The sequence below is a fragment of the Benincasa hispida genome, unplaced genomic scaffold (assembly GCF_027475165.1).
Source record: "Benincasa hispida cultivar pf3 unplaced genomic scaffold, pf3_genome.v1.1 HicScf84, whole genome shotgun sequence".
Taxonomy (NCBI): domain Eukaryota; kingdom Viridiplantae; phylum Streptophyta; class Magnoliopsida; order Cucurbitales; family Cucurbitaceae; genus Benincasa; species Benincasa hispida.
Window position 1 is genome coordinate 112,441 of NW_028326976.1, and position 25,390 is coordinate 137,830.

Consider the following 25,390-nt stretch of genomic DNA (forward strand, 5'->3'; position numbering starts at 1 on the left):
TGATAGTTTCCGAAATAATAGTGACGTGGATGCGTGCAAGGATATAAACGAAATTTTCTTTAGATATTTTCATCAACATTTTTATAAAATTGATGCATTAAAATTTTGTTGATGTCACACGTTTAAACCATTAAAAGAGTGGTGGATCTAAAATTTCATGTTAGGATCCACAAATTTATATAACGGTTAAAAGTCTATCCTATAAATTTATAGATTTGTGTTTATATATACTCCTTGAAAGTAACTTGAAAAAAAAAATATCTATCATAGATTCTTGAGTTCTCAATTTGTGTGTCCGATAGAATTCTAGAATATCAAATTTAGCATCTAATAAATCTCTTAAATATTCACAAATGTCAACATTAAATGTTATATTAGACATTAAATTTAATTTTGCATCTAATAAATTAACACTACATGAGACTATTTTCTAAAATACATTTTTAAGGAACTTATTATAGTCAAAATTGTATGGTTTAGGTGTTTGGTAACTTTTTATTTTTTGTTTTTAAAAAAATTAAGAATATTTTCTCTCAATTTTTTCGCTATAGTTTAAAATTTTCGAAAGTAAAAGAGTTGACTACTTAATTAAAATATTTCTAAAACAAAAACAAGCTTTTTATAAATTACTTTTTTAAGATTGAAACTTTGCTAGATTTTTTAAAGTAATGGTAAAATGTAGATGACAAAGCAAGAAAATTAGAGGTGGAAGAGAGTACTTATAGACTTAATTTTCAAAAACATTAAAACCAAAAACCAAATAATTATTAAATGGAGCATTGGAAATTTATTCATAAAAAATTCATAACTAATCAAGGGCCTAATCTTGTAATTTAAAAGGGACGATTGGAAAAATTGGCAGAACAATATGAGGTTATTAAGAAATGGCCAAACAACTTTTTCTTTCGGAAATGGTCAAACAACTAGTTCTGATACTAGTTAGAATTTAATACTAGAAAAAAATACCCATGTTAACAAACCCCTAAGATTATGTTGTATTTAAAAAAAAAATCTAACAACCTAGAATAAAATTTAATAATCTAAGCTACCGAGCTAAATAAAAATACAAAGTCATCTTAATATATAGAGGAAAAAAACTAGAATAAATATTACCAATATGGACCTAAAAGCAAATACGTTGTATGTTGGATACGTAAGAGTCGCAAATATGATCTCCACTTAGATAAATATGGTGTATACGTAAACAAGATAATCTCCTCTACCTAAAGTTCTCGATCAAACCAAATTAAGATGAAATTTGACAATAAGTAGTGAATTAATATACCAAGATCTCTAAGGGAACAACACAAACCCAGTTGATAATTCAACATCAGAGCAGCAAAAACATACAAATTCAAACAAAAATTTAACCTTCAAAATAAGGAATCAAAACCTTTTTCTTCTAGGCAGAGGAGGAGGGAGTTGGAAGGACACAACCTCCACATTCGTACTGTCTTTCTCCAATTATGTCGCCATTTTTCACCTATTCAGATGGGGAATGCTCGACCAGGGGACTAAGAAAACCATAGAACAAGAAAAGAACAGGAGATTTGGGAGCAGCCGTGGAAAAAATTGCTTGTTAAAATTCAAGAAAATGACAAAAAGAGAATCTGTTAATTAATAGAGATATTGAAAATCTAAGGTTTTTAAACCATAAATAAATCAAATCTTCAACTTAATTCTTGTTATATAATTTTTCAAAACTACCTAAAAATAGAGATTTAGATCATCTATGAACTATGCTGACAATAGAAATATTGGGTATTCGTGGGTAAATATGAAATAGCATATTAGTGGCGGATCCCGCCTAAAAATCCGATGACCATATTTCAGTAAATTCAGAAAATGGCCACATTTCATAATTGTATCCATATTTTAGCCATCTATTACCATTTCTCTATCTCTCTTTTTTTATGCAACAAATTTGCCCTCTTATTTATTTGTGATTTAATGACACATTTATTTTTCAGTAAACATAATCAATCGATTGTAATATGAAGAGTGAGACCCATTTAAATAGAAATATTAATAAAAAAATTTCATTATGATAAGTAATTTTGATTAAAGAGCCTAACTATAAATAAAAAGTTAATTTAATAGCATCTTCATGTACATAACTCTGTTATTAATGCATCGTTTTTGGGTCGATGACGTGATGAGGATGCTATTATTTTGTCAACCTAATTCAGATCCGCATGTACTAATCTCACCTCGTCTCGTATCTTGTTCGAAAAAAAACACACGGGGAGATAGTTGATCAAATAAAAAGTTGTGTGATTGTTACCAATACCAACCCATAACTTAAAAGGGTGGTTTATGCAATTTTTTTATTTTAAAACTATTATATATTCATAACAAGTTTTAAAAATAACGATATTAATAATAAAATAAATCCAAGTTTACGAAGGCAAATGTGTATTAACAATATGGACAACACATCAACTTTATTTCTATTTCTTTTACAACAAAGAAAAATAAATTAATATGTGGTGTGAGGCAAATGGGAATCGGATCCTTTTCTTATTTCACTCTTCATAATTTTAGACGAGATATTGAATCATAACTAGATTAACTATAGTCAACATCCTAACTATAGTGCACCAAATGTACTAACAAACAAATTACATTAATGGAATATTGTTAATAGAACCAATATAAATATTAATAAAGAGAAAAAAAGAAAGGTATAGAAGGAAAATATAGAATTCCCATCTTCCATTTTCTATTTATCGTTTCTTATTTTTTATTTTCTATTTCCTAATTTTTTAAAAACTAGAAATCAAAATATATTTGGTAACTATTTTTGTTTCGTGTTTCTTGAAAAAAACAAAAATAGAAACAGAAACTTATTTGATAATCATTTGCTTATTTTTTTTGTTTCTTATATTTTTTCTCCTTACATTTTCTCCTTTTTCATAGTTTAATTTTCTTCATTTTCATAGTTTAAATATAATTTTATTATGTAAAATAAAAAATAAATAGCATGCATTAAAATATAAAAATAATTATTTAACATATGCATTATCAAATATACACAAGTCCATAATCAAAATTAATAACGATAATGCAATTGCTTCTATCATTCATATGTTACTAAAATATGATTTGTAATATTATTTCTCACTCAAGTCATTTATCTTAAATGATGTCGACTCAAACTTAACTCAATTATATTATTATGTAAATGTCGAAATTCTATTTGTAAAATAATGTCTTACTAAACAAAATTCATATATCATAATGTTCTAACTAATTTCAAATGTACTAAAACTATATATATATATAAAAAAAACAAATTCAAAATAATATATAAACATGCATGCCAAAAAATTTGCCCATGCTTATTTTTGCCATGCAAGAGTTTGCCATGCTTCGTCATGCGGCAACCTTCTTCGATTTATAAATCAGTAGCGCCCACAATTCCAGTTAATTGTTCGAAGTGCTAGATAACAGATTTAAGGCATTCCAACAGTCATAAAACCTTCAAATGTCTTCTAACTATCTTCATATAATGTTTGTTTTTCTTAAGTCTTTAAAACTCTCTTACTTTTCTTATGCAAGTGAATATTCATGCTTCTAATTCATGTTAGTGAATGAATATGACTAAATGGATGTCAGTATGTCCAAAATGAAGGTAGCTTCTTGTATGTATGGGAATGGGCATGGTTGTCTTTGAACTCTTGACTTATTGCACATGGGCTTATTCTAATTCTTTGTAGTAGGCTTAAATTACTTAAGATTATTCGTTCAATCCATGTGAATGACTTAAAAATCTGATGGCCAAAAGCACAATCTACGTGAATGAACGATCCAACCTTACACGTTGATGGTTGAGATAAATCTGCCCCACTATCCTCTATCCGATTACATTCTGAATGACCAACATTTTCATTTTGTTCTTGAAGATTAGAGAGAGCTCGAGAGAGAAAGAAAGAAAGAGAGGGAAAACTCTATCAAGATTTCTTGAGGAAGCTTGATGAAGAGGATGAAGAAACGACAGTGCATAAAGAGTAAAGAGAGGAAGAAGAACAACAACAATAGGGTTTAATGTGGTTCGGCAACAGTGGCCTACATCCACGGAGGAGCTGGAAATTTATTATTTCTTGCAGAGATCTGGAATTAATACAAAGATAAGTAGCTAGGAACCTTTATATAGGATTTTTACAAAGTGGTTGTAACAAAATGTAAAGTATATTTCATATATATTTCTTAACAAATCCTCACCTTGAAATGAACTTTATCTAGATCCAGCTACTTTTGCTAATTCTTCCATTTCATCCTTTGTCTTTCAGCTTAAATTTGATGATATCCATATTTTTGAAGTTTGAGATGGATGACAGCTTTGGTCAATATGTGAGAGGCATTACCCGAGGTATTATCTTTAGAACCTCAATCTTTCTTTCTTCAATTTATTCATGCATGAAGTGATATTTAACATCTATATGCTTCGTTCGATTGTGATACTGAAGATGTTTAGATAGATGTATGGTGCTTAGATTATTGCAATAAATCTTCACTATGTTCCTTTTAATATCGAAATCAAGTAATAACCCTTTAAGCCATAGGCCCTCTTTAACAGTTTCTGATAGAGCAATAAATTATACCTCAGTTGAAGAGAGGGCTACCACTGATTGCAATGTAGCCTTCCAACTTAGAACACAACGTCCATATAGGAAGATATTCTCAGATACCTATCTAGGGCCCCAGCATAGTCTGAGTCAACATAGCCTGTTAATTCAGGTTCAGTGTCAAAAATTCTATTGACATAGTAGTATGGCCCTCACAGTACCCTTTAGATACCTCATAATCCAGTTAGTATCCTCCCAATGCCTTTTTCTAGGGTTGGTTATATACCTATTGACCAAACTAGTGTCATATGGTATGTTTGGCCTTGTAGAAATCCCTAGATACATAAGGCTTCTGACAACTTGGGAGTAGGGAATTGTAGAGATTAGTTTAGGAACTCAACATCTGTTTCTTTAGGTGAATTCTCTTATGAAAGTTTGAAATGATGTGCTATTGGTATGCTAACTATTTTTGCCTCTTTCATATGATACTTTTTGATTAATTTCTCACAATATTGTGTCTAATCTATTCATAGTTTATGTGCTATTCTGTCTCTTTTGATATCTATGCCAAGCATTATGTTTGCTTCCAAACTCTTATTTCAATAGATCTTTGACTTGTTTCAAAACTTTCATGATAGTTACTGATAGAAATATATCATCTACATATAGGAGTAGATAGACTGCATTTGTATAAGTTTTAGTGTTCATATAAACACAACTGTCATAGGAACATTTAATAAACCCATTCCTTTGTATGAACTCATTAAATCTTCTATTCCAACACCTATGAAGCTACTTATGTCCATATATAGACATCTTTAGCAGACAACAATGATCTCTTTTCCACTGACTATATAACCTTTAGGTTGACACATATAAATAGTTTCATCTAGAAAACCATGTAGGAAGGTTGTTTTAACATAAAGTTGATCAAGCTCTATGTCTTATTGTGGCACTATAGATAGAAGTACTCTAATTGAAGTTTGTTTGACTACAAGGGAAAATATCTCATTGTAGTCAACTCTTTGTCTTTGAGTGAACCCCTTTGCAACAAACCTAGATTTATACCTAGGTTCTTGAATATTAGGGATACCATCTTTAAACTTGTACACCAACATGGATGCAATAGATTTGCTTCCCTTAGGTAAAGAAATTAGGTCCCATGTTTCATTTCTCATCAGGGACTCAATCTCATCATTCATAGCTTCTATCCACTTCCTTTCCTTTGCACAACTTACTACCTTTTCAAAAGTAAAAGGTTTTGAATCATTGTCCTATTCTAAGATATTTAGAGCTAAGTTGATCTAGTCATTGAAGGAACTCTTATTAAAGAGTACCTACGAGCGGAAGCAGGATCGTTCCAAATTCATTTTAATAGATATAACACATTCACAAACAAACATGCAAGTTATGCATCTACTAATAAATTACGGCATCCTTTAAAACATAAATAACAAAGGAATCGAGAGACATACCTCTTGAAGAACTTTTCTTCTTTCTTTCTCTCGCTCTTGTCAGGATCGACAACTCACGCTATCACTATGATTGCCAAGTCTATTGTCCACCAAATCTTGTTGTCGCTTACCACCAAACCGTCTTCTACACGAACAGGTTGCAAAGAAGACACCACAACTCAGTAACCTCGGTATTCTCAGAGTGAGAATCCAGGAGGTGTGAGCTCTGTTGGATTTGGTAGAGGGGAAGAGGAAACGACGATCGTTTACCACAACCAAGCAAGTGGGAGAGAAAATTTGTGTCTATCATATAGACGAGTGCTTGAGCATTTAGCAAAGGATGCACGATCATTTCATAAAATGGGGCTGATCTTCTAGAAGATTGTTTAGGTGAAATTGCTCGCGTGCGTGATCGCTGAGTAAAAGCTTGACGATTGTTTAGGAAAGCTGCACATGTACACGATTGTTTAGTAAAACTTGAGCTATCGTGTATGCTCTCGTTAGCTAGACGATAGGCAGTAAACTAATCATGAAGTGATTATCATATCTCTTTGCAAAATGAAAACTATTTTCGTTATATCCTTTAGTTACGAAAACTGATTCCAACCTCCCACTATCTCATTCGACAATAGGGAAAAACCACCAACAATTATCTCATAATTATTCAATTGAAAAAATATATAATCATATTTTATTTATAATATATAGTTTTGTTGGGGTTGATGTCCTAAAGTCTCGTGTTCTTTAGTTTGTAAAAAGTATGTACGAATGCTTGTGTTGTTAATATATGATATTTACATCACATCTTGTATTTTTGCTCAGTTACTTATTTTATTTGCTTTACCACAAACTAATAAACATAAAATCCCTTGTTATCTGTATGTGACTTAAGCATGTATGTGATGACATACAAATGGATCATGTCTTGAGTGATAACCAAAATGGTATGTAATATATGGATATAAGAGGGAAACCTTATCCTGTTAACACTACGGATGCGGCCCGCTTTGTGGAATGGTCACAAGTGTTGTGACTTGTCATAAATGGTCTGATCCTGATCATTCGTGTTGGGGACATGCGAGCAGGGGCATCCTATACAAAGAATTTGTATAAGACCTGACCACGAAGTGTTAACGTTTTCTTATATAACACCGTTCATGACAGAGACTTTACTTCACTAGGATGAACATAGATAACATGACCTCAATCTTGAATGAGTTGGGAACTCCTACAAATGAGGGTGGTCCTTTGATTTTTATGGGTGTGAGTGGCTAGGTCGCCAATTCAAACCTACCATTTTGGAGATTCGTCTGATTTGGGAGCTGGGAACTTAGCTACACAAGATGGAATTCACTCCTTCCTCGAGGCAGGGTTAAGTAGATAGATGGCACCCTTAAGAGCTAATTTCGTGGCTTGAACGATGTGGCATCACACACCTTCTCTTGGCCCGGGAGGTGTTCACACATAGTTGGACTATGTTATATTGTTCATTAGAGGAATCAGTGGTACTTAAGGAGTGAGATGTAACTACAGGCACATAACGCTAATTTAGCCCAGCGGTATTTACGAGCATCTGCGAAGGGTCATCGTACTCATGATTGGTTATATCCGATGGACACAGAAATATATCTATGGTAAAAAGAGTTCAACTGTTGGTGTTTAATGGAATGCTTGACAGTTAACGGATGGTAGATCTTGTGGCTAAAGAGTTTAGTTAGCTATTCATAGACTGTTGGAGCTTCGAGCCACAGGTCCATTAGGTCCCCTGGGTAGCTTAGATAAAGTAGAGAATCAGTATTTGGGTTAATTTAAAATGTTCAGATTGACAAGAGGAAGTTTAATTATATATGATATAATTGGCTAAATGTATCAGATACATTATTTTAAAGGAAATCAGATATAAATATGATTTATATCAAATTGAGGAGAAAATATTATAGTAGATATGTGATATCAAACTGTAGGATAAAAATATAATATGATTATATTTATTAATTAATTAATTTGTTAATTATATGATAATTAAGCCAATTTTCAATTTTTGACGTAGGTTAGTGGGAATGAGTTGGTTATTGTAATGAAACTGTTTCATTTTTTAAGTGAACGTTCGATCATCGTCCAAAGAATTTGATCGCTTAAGTGTTTTCGAGAGCCTATATGAAAGCACTCTCCACCTAAATGATTATCTTCCTCGTGCCTAAACGATCACACACTATTTTCTACACGATCGGATAGCTTCTCTAAACGACCGTATAGTGTGCCAGTTTTACTAAACGACCGTGTACCTTTTCCTAATGATCGTTCAGTAAATCGTACATGATCGTATAGCTCCTCTTAAACGATAAACATTTCTGCGATAGTGTTTTCTTCCATGCGATAGCGTTTTCTTCCCTCCCACATGTTTAGCGCCTACACGATTTGTGTTCTTCCTTCCTCTACCAAATTCACCAAAGACCACCCTTTGGATTTTCACTCCGAGAATAATCAGGGCTGTTTAGTTCTGGTGTCGTCCCCGTTGTGGTCATGAGTTTGTGGTTGTTCTTGCTGCTGCAGTCGATGCTTCCGTCGTTGGTAGATAGCGTGGAGGTTTCCGCGGCGTTGGAGTTCCGAAGTGTGAAGACTGTCTTCAACTGGTATGGAACTCTATCTCCTGTTATTTATTTTGTTCTTAACATGTCGATAATTAGTTTTTGTTTGCATAACTGTACGTTTTAGATGTATAATATGTATTTCAGTCGCGGTGAGATCAGAGCGATCTGAACACGCTCATGGAACTCTTAGATATGAGATCCTTCAAGTTTAATATCACATCATATGCAACATATAAACCATAATCCTTTTGTCATCCACTAGATATAAATCATATTTATATCATTTTCCTCCAATTAATGTATCTCATACATCATGTCAACTATATCATATATAATTGACCAGTTACTTCATATCATATATAATCAAACTTCCTTTTGTCAATGTGAACACTCCAAACTGACCCAAAAACTGATTCTCAACTTGAATCGATTGAGCTACCAAGGGGACCTTATGGACCTGTGGCTTGAAGCTTCAATAGTATGTGAATAGCTGACTAAACTCTTTTGCAACGAGATCCACCATCCGTTAACTGCCAAGCAGTCCACTAAAGACAAAAAACTGCACTCTTTTCACCATAAATATATTTCTATGTCCATCAGATATAACCAATCAACAGTACAATAATCCTTCACAGATACTCATAAGTACAACTGGGCCAATTTACTAGCCCCTGTAGTTAATCTAACTTCTTAAGTACCACTGATTCATTTAATGAACAATACAACATAGTTCTACTATGTGTGGACACCTCTCGGGCCATGAGAAGGTGTGTCGTGTCACATCATTCAAGCTCCGAAATTAGCCCTTAAGGGAGCAATCTATCTACTTACCCCTACTTTGGGGAAGGAGTGAATTCCATCTTGTGTAGCTGAGTTCTCAGCTCCCAAATCAGACGAATCCCTAAAGTGATAGGTTTGAGTCGGCAATATGGCCACTCGTACCCATGCAAATCAAAGGACCGCCCTCAAAAGCAAAAGTTCCTAACTCACATAGGATTGAGGTCATGTTACCTATGGTCATCCTAGTGAAATGAAGTCTCTGTCATGAACGGCGTTATATAATGAGACTTTAACATTTCGTTGGTCCGGTCTTATACAAACTCCTTTGTATAGACGCCACCGCTCACATGTCTCTATATGAATGATCAGGATCAGACCATCTGTAGCAAGTCACAACACTTGTAACTATTCTACAAAGTGGGCCACATCTGTAGCGTCACTAGGATAAGGTTTCCTTCCTATATCAATATACTACAGAACATTTTGGTTATCACTTAAGGCATGATCTACCTGTATTTCTTTACATACATGCTTAAGTTACAACGACAACCAGGGATCTTAGTTTATTGGTTTGTGGTAAAGCAAATAAAACATCCCATGTTTCATAGACAATAGTGAAGAAAATAACATATATTATTTACAAACTACAGAACCCAACAAGAGTTTAAGGTATCATCCTCAATAGTCATCATATCTCGAAGGTGGTACTATAGTTCTCATTTGCCTATATGTAGCTAGGGTATAGTCCTTTAGGTCTGGTCACTTTTGCTCATTGTCAGAAACTTTCTATTCCTATTCTTCTTCATTATGAGGTAACTTACCACTGGAATTATTAGAATTTGAGCTTGAGGGATTTATTGTAGACATTAGAGAGTGCTCAACCTCAATTGTTTCTATCTGATCTTGAGGTGTTAGATTAGTAGGGTTAGATTTCTTCATAAAAAATTTTGTCTCTCTAAAAATAACATCTCTGCTTGTTACAAACTTCTTCTCAATTGGATGCCATAGTCTAAAGCCTTTTACCCCTTAACTGAACCCCAAAAACATGCATTTTACTACTCGAGCATTTAACTTTCCCTTACTCTAGTGCACTAAAGCAATACACCCAATGACCCTTAGGTTACTGGGATTAGGTGAGTGATTGGTCCATTTTTCTTCTTGAGTGAGCAAGTTTAGAAAAGCATGAGGGCATCTGTTAAATGTGTAAACTGTATGAGAGGCTGCTTCAGCCAAAAATTTCTCTGGTAGGATAGCATCTAATAAAATATTCCTAAGCCTTTTAAGGATAATTCTGTCCAGTCTCTCTGCCACCCCATTGATTTGAAGTAGCTACGACATCTGAATAGAAGAATGAATATTCCCCTACTGAGGCTTCCCCTAACTGAATGGACTAACTTTTCTATTGTTGGTTTTTATTTTTCTGTTCATTCTTCCACTTTAAGGTTCTACAATCTTTGATTAGATGCCCAATCTTTTTGCAATACTTGCATCTAATCTTTGACTTCTCTTTGTCTTCTTCTATGTTGGCTTGTTTACCCTTCTCTTTATCGTGGTGCTTAGACTTGCCATTCACAAATAATCCCTCAGTACTAGGTTTTTGTTCTTTAATGGTTATTAATTCCATTTCTTTAAACCTGAGTGCTGAAATGATTATGTGAGTAGTGACAGAATCTCTTCCATACATTAGGGCTGTCTTTACATCTTTGTATGTATCTAGGAGTGAATTTAGAAGCAAAAAAGCTTCATTACATTAAACCACCAAGAAAACCGGTTCAAAGGAAACTGGGTCTTGAATAGCCTAGGCGAAGACTTCTTCCTGATCGTTTAGTAAAAGTGGGTAAGTAACCATGATCGTGTAGCAACGATCGAGTGCCTTTGACTATGCAATGAAGCATGAAGGCCACTCAATTGTTCAACGCACAGAGTTAAATGCATGTCTAAATGATCGTGTAGACGACTACGATGTTGTGAAGCATGATTGTCTAGACGATCGAAGAGCAAGCGATAAGTAACATTTACCCCGTGATCGTGTAGTGAGTGACTATGGAATGATGCATGCTGACCTACACGATCATTTAGTGCGTGCTCGTCAACCTTGTAGCTGAGTATCACATACTCAACGATCGCTTACCCCTATCATTGACATGATCTGATCAACGCTTAGTCTTCTTCTTCCTCGAAGTAATGTGTATCTCCATGCCTTGAAGCTTCATCACGAACGACTCACACTGACTCAAACTCTTTGAATTACAAACTCGATAGCAAGTCAATATGCCTAAAAACATAGAGACCTTTACAATTAACTTTGAAAATGTAAAATAATTCAATAACCAGAGACAATCATCCCAGAAACTCCATTAATCCACATCCACAAACATATTTAACACTAAAACAGAATGTAGACATGCTTAAACACATACCAAGAATGTAAATGCAATTCTACACAGCAATGGTGGAATATCAGATCCTAGCTCTAATACCGATTGAAAGAATTCTTATCAAAGAGAACCTATGAGAAGAAGCAAGATCTTTCGAAGACCATTGTGACAAAATTACAGGCATTCACAAACATACAAACTAGTTATGCATCTTAGAAAAAATTACAACAGGCTTTAGAAATCTAAAAAAAAAAGGAACGAGAGACATACCATTGAAGAACTCTTCTTCTATGAAACTCTCACTCTCGTGATCACTGGAATAGCAACCTCTCGCTGCCGCTACAATCGTTTAACTAATCTCTCACTATCACTTAGATCACGAAAAATCTTCTTCATGAACAAGCAATCTCTTAGACACCACCACTCGATAACCTTGGTATTCTCGGAGTGAGAATCCAGGAGGTGTAGACTCTGTTAGATTTGGTAGAAGGATAGAGACAGGCAACAATCGAACTATACGATTAAGCAAATGGCAGAAGGTAATGTCTATCACATAGACTGTAATTTTTTATCATTTAGTAAAACATAGTAGGTACACGATCATTTAGAAAAACACACTTGATCGTTTAGTAAATCTCGCTTTGCATGCGATCGCTTAGTAAATCACGCTAGATTGCCTACACGATCGTTTAGTAAAAGACACTTTACACGATCGTTTAGGCTCTCGCTTAGAAGGCTATCGTGTAGTCTCTAGTCGGCTAAACGATTAGTAAAAGCACTTAATGAAGCGATCACTTCAAAAATAAAAACATTTTTCACTTTATCCTTCAGTTATGACAACTGAACATAACTTCTCACTTTTACGAACAGTTAAAGGAGAAACCACCCACAATTATCATATAATTGTTTTAATTATAAATAAATATAACAACTAACTTATCATATTATATTTATAACCTATAGTTTTAATATCACATCATATGTAACATTTAAACCGTAGTCCTTTTCTCCTTTACTTAATATAAATCATATTTATATCAAATTTCTCCAATTGATGTATCTCATACATCATATCAATTATATCACATATAATTGAACCAGTTTAATTATAACATATATAGTCAAACTACCTTTTATTAATTTGAACACTTCAAACTAACCCAAATCTGATTCTCAACTTGAATCCATTGAGCTACCAAAGGGACCTTATGAACCTGTAGCTTGAAGCTTCGATGGTACGTGAATAACTGACTAAACTCTTTAATCACGAGATCCACCATTCGTTAACTGTCGAGCACTCGACTAAAGATCGACAGCTGCACTCTTCTCACTACAGATATATTTATATGTCCATTTGATATAACCAGTCAATAGTATGATAACACTTCAAAGATTGCTCGTAAGTACAGCTGGACCAATTTACCATTTTGCCATTATAGTTACATCTAACTCTTTAAGTATCACTGATTTCTCTAATGAACAATACATGATAGTCCTATTATGAGTGAACACCTCTCGGGCGATGAGAAGGTGTGTGGCACCACATCGTTCAAGCCCCAAAATCAACCCTTAAGGGAGCAATCTATCTACTTATCCCTGCTTTGGGGAAGGAGTGAATTCCATCATGTGTAGCTGAGTTCTCAGCTTCCCAATCAAACGAATCCCCAAATTGGTAGGTTTTAGTCGGCAATGTGGCCACTCGCACCCATGCAAATCAAAGAACCGCCCTTATGGGTAAGAGTTTCCAACTCACTCAGGATTAAGTTCATGTTACCTATGGTCATTCTAGTGAAATGAAAATCTCTGTCATGAACGACATTATATAACGAGATTAAACACTTCGTGATCCGGTCTTATACAAACTTCTTGGTATAGGACACCCCCGTTCGCATGTCTCCACATGATTGATTAGGATCATACCATCTGTAGCACTTTACAACACTTGTAACATCTACAAAACGGGTCGTATCCGTTGTGTCACTAGGATAAGGTTTCCCTCTTTTATCCATATATTATAGACTATTTAGGTTATCACTTAAGACATGATTCACTTGTATGTCTCCACATACATGCTTAAGTTACAACGACAACCAGGGATCTCAGTTTATTAATTTATGGTAAATGCAAATAAAATATCTCATATTTCATAGACAACAGTGAAGAAAATATCTCATGTTATTACTCACAAGCGTTTGTTCAAACAAGTGTTTATAAACTACAGGATCGTACGAGATTTTTGTCATCAACTCCAACACCCCCTCTTGAATTTTTTTTTGACCATTATATTTGAGTGATTTATGATTTTTAATGTGAATATCTTGTCATTCGGGACAACAAAGAAGATGAAGAAATGGTAGTACATGAAGAGTAAAGAGAGAAAGAAGAAGAACAACCGGGTTTAACATGGTTTGACAATAGTGACCTTCATTCACGAAGGAGTTGGAAATTTATTATTTCTTGTAGAGATCTGGAAGTAATACAAAGATAAGTATCTATGAACTTCTACTTGTTACATATGCTGAATATTCTAGCTAGGATCCTTTATATAGGATGTTTACAAAGTGGTTGTAAAAGAATGTAAAGTTTATTCCATACATATTTCTTAACAATACACATGTGAGGTATACTTAAAACAAAAAACCTAAGTTCATATAAAAAACTTATAAAAAGGGAAAAGTTCATATAAAACACTTATAAAAAGGGAAAAAAATTTATTGATTAAAACTTTCGAGAACAATCATCTATTATGTGAATAAATAAATAAATAAATAAATAAATTATACCATCTTAATTTTTTTGTAACTTAAGCAAATTTTCAACCACAATGCCACGTAGCAAACCAACTTTTTCTTTTAGTTAAGGGGATGTATAGCAATGGGGGTGATAACTTGTAGAAATACAAGTTATTAATACTGCTTTATTTAGATATTGCAGCCAAGACTGGGTATAGGCCACAATTTTTTGTATTGTGTTAATTTTTAATTATTTATATACTTAGTGAATTTTCATTACAAATAAATAGCCATTCTCTCTATTTGCCTGTGCCTTTTTCTTTATCATCCTTTGTTAACTTTGCGATGTTCTTAATCTTTCTTTTTGTGTTTTTCATTGGGTTGCTATGATGTATAATATGCATACACTTAGAAACATTTCCCATACTTTGTACTTTCTAACTAACACTTAGTTAATTCGTAGCTTAGCAGTACTTTACCTTTTATCTTTCATAGTTCTGCTCAAATCTTCTTTTTGAAATTTTTTTTAAGTGTTTGTCTATTCTGTCCAAACAACACAATGAGAACCTTGTGCATCTCTAAATTTGGGGGTGGGGAAGGTCTGAGCAGATGAGATCAAGATTATGCGGTCTTTAAGAAAAATGCATTCATTTTTCATTTCAAAAAAAGAAAAATCATATCAACTCCAATGTCAGCGCAAGGAAAAATCCAAAAACATTCCCAACCTGATAAGAGTTAGATGTGAAAGGAACCCGCTCGTAGTTGGATGTTCACATGACACCCGTGGAAGCAAGCCAAAACGAAGGTGGGTTTCCAAGAACAATGCAATGTGAAAAAGAAAAGAAAGAAAACAAAAGAAATGAGAGACAACTCCTCTGAAATTCATGAGTTAAAGTTGAAATTGGCATACAATTGTGGTTGGATGTTCGCATGACACCTGTGGGAACAAGCCAAAATGAAGAGTGTAACCATGATCAACAGTCTCTAATAAATGACACAAAAAGTTTGACCACCGCATACGGACACATCAAGTTGATAAAGAAGGTAAACATTCTTTTTAAAACTAGAAAAGCATTTTTTATCAGAAATTTGTAGTATAGAATAATAAAGTAAGGCTTTGATATGAATTAGCAAGGATAGAAGAAAATTGTGCTGTTAAGTATGTGCCTAAGTGGAGCATTCGGAGCAACCAATCGACGCAAAATTTAGGATAGGAATTGAGTAATTTTTCCTTAGTAGAAGATCTGCTTGAGGACAAGCATATATCTAAATTTGGGGGTGTGATACTTGTAGAAATACAAGTTATTTATACTGCTTTATTTAGATATTGTGGCCAAAAGAGAAGAAAGTTGCGTCAATTCTAGAGAAATTAGCTAAGAAATACAATAATTACAAATTATCGTCAATACACCCACTAACACCATTGCGATGGTACAAAAGAATATTTCAAGTCCGTTTTGCAGGAAATCAAGTCAACGTATGCGCTCATGGCTCAAGAGAGAAAGAATAACTTATCTACGTCGCATTGTGCCCATTATCTAGGAATGAATAGACGAATACTGCAATGATGGCGCATGGGACAATCGATCCAGAGCTGAACTTCAACAATATGCAGTAATAAAAATAACACTGCATGCGGGCACACGATCGAAGATGCAAATTAGCAGCGCAATCACGGAGGATTCTAACACGTGTACAACTAACCGTTGTGCATTTTCGACGAACTAATTGCATAATAAAAGGAATATATATTTCACCATTCTTGGAATTTCCATAACAATAAAGTGGGGACCACAAGTCAGAGAGTCAAAGCTTTCACCTATAAATACCCTCAAAGAATTCACTAAAAGATATACATGATACACAGGATAATTGATACGAGGCTATTGAGAGAGAGGTTGATCTGAGTGCTGATCGGAGAAGATCCAGAAAGAAAAGAGACAAGGCCGAGAGGTGAGTCTCAGGGCGAATCATTCCAAATCCCCACCGTGAAGCTCTTTACCTAGATCAACTCTACCAGTTGAGCAAGCCTAAGAGGAAAGCTCATCCTTCCGTTCACTCCATCTACGCCGGCAAGCAATCTCTCCATCCAGATCGGTGTCAAGATATTGGCACTCTTCTGTATCTATTTCTAACTCTTATTCATCAATTGTATTTCATCTTCTTAGTCTAAATCATTCACAACCATGTATCAAATGCTTGATTTTATAATTAAATATCATGATCACTTTCATTTCCACATTTCTGTCTATTTTTGTTCCTCTATTAATCGTTTTCTCCATGATGTTTTCGTAATCCCTTGGTGATTAATATGAATTAAACAAGTAACTTAATCTGTGCTAAAGAAATAAAGATGTTTAGCTAAAGCATGCCGGATGGCAAATTCACCTGTGAGAGCAGAAGTGAAGATGTAATTCTGATCTGTCGGGAGAAGGTTAGAAGAATGCGTTAACTAAAGCAAGAAGTACTTCCAGGGATGGAATCAACCTTGCGTTCACTATGTTCGTCTCTGTTTCACTACAGAGATGTAGGAAACGTGGCCGATTACCGAGAGGTGTACGCCAAGGGAAAGCTTTGCCATACTTATATCTTTAACGCAATTAAGAAACCTGCGTTGTTTATATTAATTATCCTTTCACTTTCTGTTTCGCACATAAGCCTTGTCACCACACAACACGATCTTTTTATATTCTTCACAGTCAGTCTCAACCTCGAGATCTTGTATCATGTAACCTGTATCTTGTATCATCGTAGCTTAGGTTTATTTTATCGCACTTACTTTCATCGCAATTTACTTTATTATCGCATTTTTATCGCGTATCTTTACTTTACTGCACAATTTACTTTATCGCATGTACAAATAACACTTTTATTAAATTGAAAAACCCGTAGTCCCATATATCACAAATATAACGCAATTAATCTAAAACAGTCCCTGTGTTCGGCCTCGGATCACATCGAGAAACTTGCAGTGAAATTATACTTGGTTTCAATGCAAGAAAACTTGTGACAACGCATAACATACTACAAGAACATTCATTAATAACGCATATCTAGAAGTAGTATCACATATCATCACAATCATCCATGCGTTGTATGACATAAGATCATTCATATTCAATCTCTGCGTAACAAGCTTATGGCGCCGTTGATTAAATTTATGTCAACAGGGGGCGAGGGTCACAATAAGAAAACATTATAGAAGGGATAAAATTGTTTGTACACAATACTTTTCACCTATATTTCTTCAACTCGCATAAGAATACATGATAAGCTTTTACAGACGAAAATGGCAATAAAACTAGCTTATTTTGTACTTTTAAGCGACTTGTATTCATTCATTGTTCAAAGAAACATCTTGGCTCTTCAACCAAGTTGGGTTTTAAGTCCACTTAACAAGGAACAGGGTTAACGAGAAGAGATTTGATCAGAAATTTAGTTCCACTCTTGGTATTTATGTATCCATCTTCATCCAAATAAAGCAAGTTCATAACTCTTGAAAAATTCACAACACGCATTAGAACAGGCATTGGAACATTGATTGGATGAAGACATGCTTTGTTTATTCCATGCATCAACCACTTGTTTATGAATTTCAACATAAGCTTCTTCCTTTAAACAACTGTAACGACCCGGCCCCCTAGGACTCAAGTTAAGCTATTACTAAACACATGCATGCATGGAACTTAAAACGACATCCTTTTATAATGAAATAAATGCTAAATAAATAAGTTGAACTCAAAAGACCTTCACTAAATTTAGATATTAAAAAAAGACGATAGGGTACCCATAAATCATAAATGATAATAATTAGGTCTAAAAACAAATATTAATAGTAAGTTTCAAACATCAAATCGAATGTTGAAAAACATGGAAAGAAATGTAAATATCATAAGCGGAAGCATAAAACTGGTCCCCAGTGGCTCGTTCAAGGATTCTTCTTGTCATTCGCCAGTGTGTCCTTGCCTTTCCTGAAACATAAACAAGAGAAAGGGTGAATATAAAATACTCAGTAAGTAACCCCACTAATGGGGTCGGGTTAGGCATCTATGTCCTCTAGATGCCTACCTCTGGCGGAACATAAAAATTGCTCTAGTCCTCATCAGATACATACATACATGCAAAACTGGTTTCTATCCTACTGTAGTTCAGTATGCCCACTACCTTTGGTGAATCCCAAAGGAAACACAATATCTAGTGAATCTCGAAGGAAACAAAATATCTGGTGAATCCCGAAGGAAACACACTCTGGTGGATCCCGAAAGAAAGACAATCTGGCAAATATCGAAGGAAACACAATATCTAATGAATTTCGAAGGAAACACAATTTGGTGAATCCTGAAGGAAACACAATCTGGTGAATCCTGAAGGAAATACAATACCTAGTGGGTACCTAACTAATCGGTAAAGACACTATCACAGTCTCGACAACACAATTATTACAATACGGTTTTATAATATATGTATACACCTCAACATCATGTCTATACAGCATGCATATATGTCATTATATCCTTATATCAAATACACCCTCAGTTAATCAAGTATAATCTTTTACTACAATGCAAGTCTCTCGTGCACAAATAAATCTTTCAGTTTCTCATACAAGAACAAATATCGGTCATACTATACTATCCATCTATCATGTTATCGTTCTATCATAATATTCATCTATCATGCTGGCATATATCTAATGTCCAGCCCGTGGGCAGTTCCAGCAGTAAGATTACTTACCTTGATATTAGGTTGAACGAAAAAACAATTGAATCTTTGTGAAATTCTTGAATCCTTAATCGAGCCAAATATTTGAGTAACTAACCCCTTCTAATCTCCACAATCTTTGAAATAAATCCTAGTACATAAACAAAAATAAAATTTAACCTTTAGGTTCACACCTAAGCGTTTAATCATGCCAAAATCAGCAATAAAACTTAATAACTTAATTCGTATAAATTACATTCGAACTGAACAAGTCACAAAGCCCAAAATCTTACCAAAATTTTTGCCAAAATCACCTTAATTCTGCTTGACAACATGCTAACGACCTTTTAAACTCCTTCAAACTTTCAAATTTACCTCCAAAATCATGATTGAAATGATAATTAAAAACGTTATTTATTGGGTATTCAAGATCCTCAAAAAAACCATGAAAATCATTTAGATCTTATCCCAAAACTACGAACCTCATGACGACATTTGACAGAGGACAACGACTGTAAGAGAAGAGGACCAATGGTGAGCAAATCCGACGACATGAAGGTCGGAGCGGCGCGGTTGCAACTTAACAGAAGAAAAGATGTGGACGTCGGTGGTGCGATAGTTGAAGTTCGTCTAAACTAGAGAGAATGTGAGAAAGTGGGGGTTTGAAAATTCCATATTTCTTTTCTTTTTAATTCTCCACCACACAAATACATAGATAATGTATATATATATATATATTTATATAATATTATTTCCTTTCCTTTTCTTAAATTCCAAAACTCATATACACACAAATAGATATATATATTCTTTCCTTGATAAATATGTCATATCAAACTCAAATCTTTCACCTCTTCTCCAATTAATTAAATAAACCTCAAAATAAATTCATCAACTTTAATTCAATTCTTTCCAAAAATCCTAAATCTCAAAATTAAATTCTAACTTTCCAAATTAACTTAAATTAAAATTAAAATCTTTTTAGATACTTGATTTAATAACTTCTAAATAAATGAATTATCTTTTCCTAGTTCTTTGCTTAAATTTTGGATTCGAATTCCAAAATTATATAGGGTAAAATTTTAAAACCACAATTTCCTTTTTTCCCTTTCAAATTTTACAAAAACTCAAAATTTCTTATACAAATAATTCAATTATCCATTCCAATTAATTAAAAACTCATACTCAAAGGATCCACATTAACCAATAAAACTTATTCAACTGTAACAATTTGTTTCCAAATTTCAAAGATTCGAAAACTAAAACTCAGTAATTTGATATAATTAACTTAAATTTTCCTAAAAAAATGGGGATGTTACAACAACCATATTGCTCCATATAACATTCAATAGCAGAAGAAACATGTTCCCTTTCTTGCTCAAATTGAAAAATAAAAACAAAGTAAATATAATTTACTTGAAAACATGTTCAATTTTATTTGCTCGTGTGTGGCTTTACTTGAAGGAGCAAGGTAGCAGTTTGGCTCTCATCCATGGAAAGGGTCAAAAGAAGATTTTATTTATCAAGTACTGAGGGGCGCTTGGGAAAGTAGACGTAGGTCGTGTTTGATTGAACCACTACAAAAACTATGGTGTCTTCTTCTCTATCTTTTTCCTAGTTATTTTTGCATTTGATTTTAATTGTTTGATTTTGTTAGTTGAGATTAATTGAGTATATTATTACATAACTTTCATCAATCTTGTTATTTAGCATAAACTAGAGTTTTTATCAATTTAATTTAAAAATATATAATTAGATTATATTAAGCATACTTTAAGAAAAAAATTTAATTAAACCCTATTCATTACCCATCTAGGGTTGCCATACCGGTCCAACGTTTATTTTTATTATGACATTCTACTTTTTTGTTGTCCTTTTTTTGGAAAGTAATGAAAAATATCATCCGGCTTAGGACCCTTGGACTTTAAAGACTTATGCTTGTAGTTTGTTTTTTTTTTTTTTTTTTTTACCAAAATTCCCATGTCCCTTTCTCCCTATAGCAACTAACCTAGATGCCTGACTTGTACCTTGACTAGCTACATTCTGGGGTCAGAGTTTATTTTCTTCCAATATAAGAGTCAACAAAATTCTCATATGACAAGGGCGAAAATATTAACAAAATTAAGGCATCATCCTCATCATTTACCTTATTCTTTACGTTATGTAAATCTAACAAAATTTTATTTAGCTGGTCTAGATGATCTCAAAGAGATGTACCTTCCTACACATGTAGATGATACAGGCGTTTCTTCATAAGCAATTTCTTAAATTAACAACCTGTCATGTAAAGACTTTCCAAGTTCAACCAAAGACTAACAACTGTTTCTTCATCTGCGACCTCATAATGTTGTCATCAGCCAAGCACAACATGATAGTTGAATGGGCCTTCTTCTCTAGAGTCTGTCATTCTTCGTCATCTATGACTACTTTTTTCGATTTATCAGTCAACAGTCCCCACAACCCCTGGTGCTTAATTAGGGATCACATCTTGATATATCATAGACCGGAACTCTTCCTTCCAATGAATTTATCAATTTTCACATTCACAATGGAAATCTTAATTTGCATAACATATGTGTAATTTCAAGCTCGAACCATTAGGCTCTTATACCAATTTATTATGAAATTGTCAAATAAAGAATACATAAAAAACATAAAAGTAGAGAATCGACACAAAGATTTGCACGGTTCACTAATACTGTGTTAGTAAAGTCCACATGACAGAGAGAGAATAATTTTATTAGGGAGAAGAATACAAAATCACATAATGAATGTGCCTTTGTAATTTAGAGAGTTTATATGGCGCATTTCTCTAAACCCTAGGGTCGTAAATATAAATAATATACAAATGTAAAATAGGTAAATAATTTAGGTTTTGGGAGCATTACCACTGCAATTGGTTGTTTGAAGCACCAGATAACAAATTTAAGGTGCATTCCGACAGTCACAAAACCTAGTGTGCTTCACGTCTTCTAGTTGTCTTCATATGGTGTTTGTTTTCCTAGAATCTTCAAAACTCTCTTACTATTCTTATGTAGGTGAATATTTATGCTTATTATTCATGTCAGTGAATGAATATGACTAAATGGATGACTGTATGCCCAAGATGAAGGTAGCTTTAACTTGAGTAACCTTCTATATGCACAGGCATGGCATGATTTACTTTGGACCCATGACTTTTGCACATGGGCTTATTCCCATTCTTTTTATTAGGCTTTAATTATTTAAGATTCGTTTAATCCATATTTTCTGTGAGCTCGAGTTGAAATAGATTGAGTCCAATCGCCATATGACATAATTTGATTTGATTCGCTAACTTAGTTTTCATGTCTTAGAATTTAATTTGAATGATACATATAAATTTAAAATTTATATCAAATTTTATACAAACATATTTTTATCATTAATTCAAATTATGACATGGCAATTTATGATTTATCCAAATTTCTAATGCAATCTATACTTTGATAGTGTTAAAAGGGTAACAGATTCCTTTTTTTTTTTTATTTAATTTCATGTGGTCTATAAGCTGTTATTTCAGCTAAATAATAAATAAATACACAAGTGAGTTATACTTAAAACAAGAAACCTAAGTTCATAAAAAACACTCATGAAAAGTTAAAAAAAAAACCTATTGCTTAAAACTTCCAAGAACTATCCTCAACTATGTAAATAAATAAATAATTAATACTTCAATATATCTTGGACTGTACCATCTTCTTTTTTTTTTTTTTTTCCAGCTATGTCCAACCATAATGCCATGTAGCAAACCGTTTTTTTCTTTAGAAAAAAAAAACATAATAAGGGCATGTATAGTAATGGGGGAGTGAACTTTCATCCTTGCCTATCTCTATTATGAATCTTGTATGAATATTTATTTAAATATATAGATATTTTGATTATGTGAATTATAACTATTTTTTTTTAGTGTAGAGTGAAGTATAAAACACAACAATATCAATTTGAACATATATATTCGATAAGCTATAAAAGGTGCAATTATAACTATATAAGTTTATGAAAACTACAAAAAGAACAAAAATAATTTTATAGGTTTTTCAAATTATTATCTTTCATTTTACAAAGATCAAATTAACTATTTAAAATTTGTGTTTACAGCTTTTACAAAAGGCTATTAAAAAAATATAACATTTCATAGCCCTTATCAAGTCCTTTAAAGAAGAATTTTGATACCATGTAACTAAATGCTTCTGACTTTTTATAGCATTTTAAAAATACTATAAAAAATCTCATATTCTTAATAGCATGGGTTGTCACGATTTTGTATAAATGCTATAAAAGGCGTATTATAACATTTTTTTTGAAACTATCGTAAGCCTTTTTTCCTGTAGTGATCTTTTTCTTTAAGAAACAAAAAATGAAACATAAGGGGACGTATAGTAATAGAGGCGAGGGTCACAGTAAGAAAACATTATAGAAGGGGAAAAAATGTTTGTACAAAATACTTTTCACCTATATTTATCCAACTCACGTAAGAATACATCATAAGCTCATATGTATTCATTTGTTGCTCAAAGAAAAATTTTGGCCATTTCAACCAAGTTGGCGTTTAAGTTCACTTAACAAGGCACAAGGTCAAGGAGAAGAGATTCGATAAGACATTTAGTTCCACTCTTGGCATTTGTGTATCCATCTTCATCCAAATAAAGCAAGTTCATAACTCTTGACAAATTCACAACACGCATTAAAACAGGCATTGGAACATTGATTGGATGAAGACATGCTTCGTTTATGTCCTTCCATGCACCAACCACTTGTTTATGAAGTTCAACACAAGCTTCTTCCCCTGAACAACCATATTGCTCCATATAACATTCAAGAGCAGAAGCAACATGTTCCCTTTCTTGCTCAAACTTAAAAATAAAAAGAAATAACTAAATATAGTTTACTCTTAAAAAGTTCATTTTTTTGTTCATGTTGTTTTTGAACGGATAGTAATATTAGTTAACATGTGGTTTATCTAAGAAAACAATTCGCCATTAGAGGATGGACCCATATTGTATCCTATAAACACCTGGTGAGATCCCTTAATTTGTTTTGATGTGGGATCCTTAAAATGCACCCTCAAGATGATGCCTCTTCAGATTTACCATTCTTGAATCGTTTTTTTTTTCTTTTTTTTATCGGATATCACATTGTAAAATTCATGGGACCTCTATAAGATAGATTGGGGTACTCCGCCTCTCCTTGTTGATTGGTTTTAAGATGAAAGTTCGTGTTATCTTATATGGTATCAGATACTATAAAGCTCAAAGATGTGTTTAGGCAATAAATGAATAATTAGGATCTGATTCAAGAATGGTGAACTCAAAAGAGACACCGTCCTGAAGGAAAATATTAAGGCTATTCTGGTATAACAAAAGGTAGCCAAAATCATAAACGAAGATAACCTTCCACCAACAATTACAGAAGCTAAAAAAAGGGATACGGATGAAATGACCTATTCGACGATATTCTGTGTCTGTCAGATGGAGTGCTTAGGCTAGTAGATGAGGCCACTACTGCAGTGGAGTTGTGGAAGAAACTGGAAGGTCTTTATTTGACTAAGTCCTTGCCAAATAAATTATATCTAAAGGGAAAATTCTTTGGATATAAGATGGACTCAAGTAAAGGCTTAGAAGATGACCTAGATGAATTTCAGAAGATTATAGTTGATCTCAATAACATCGGTGAAAAGATGGATGAAAATCAAGCAGTTATTCTTCTGAATTCTTTGCCAGAATCGTATTGGGAAGTTAAGGAAGCTATTAAATATGGACGAGATTCATTGTCCATGGATGTAGTATTGGATGCCTTGAGAACGAGAAATTTCGAGATTAAAAAGGAACGCAAGGATGGAGTGTTACTCATGGCCAGAGGTATAAATGAAAGAAATAACGGAAAAGGAAAAGAGTCGAGATCCAGGTCGAAATCAAAGAGGAAAAACAAAAAGTGTTTCATATGTCATAAAGGACACTTTAGAAAAAAATTGCCCTTTGAATAAGAGTAAGGAAGCATCAAGTAGCAAACATACAGGGGATTCTAGTGCAGCAAATATTACTGATGGGTATGATTCGGCAGAGGTTTTGATGGTGTCCAGTAGGGACATTCAGAATGCTTGTATCATGGATTCAGGGTGCACGTTTCACATGATTCCTAATCTGGATTTCTTGATTGACTTTTAGG

General features: G+C 33.5%; 1 long non-coding RNA gene across 1 annotated transcript; it reads right to left on the reverse strand.

Annotated features, from left to right (window-relative positions):
• Window positions 1-18,268: 18,268 nt before the first annotated feature.
• On the reverse strand, window positions 18,269-19,896 carry LOC150029881 (uncharacterized). The gene is made up of 3 exons (XR_016527286.1): window positions 19,498-19,896; window positions 19,238-19,355; window positions 18,269-18,474 (listed from the first exon to the last, which is right to left on the reverse strand). It is a non-coding gene; the product is annotated as an uncharacterized LOC150029881 (long non-coding RNA).
• Window positions 19,897-25,390: the final 5,494 nt, after the last annotated feature.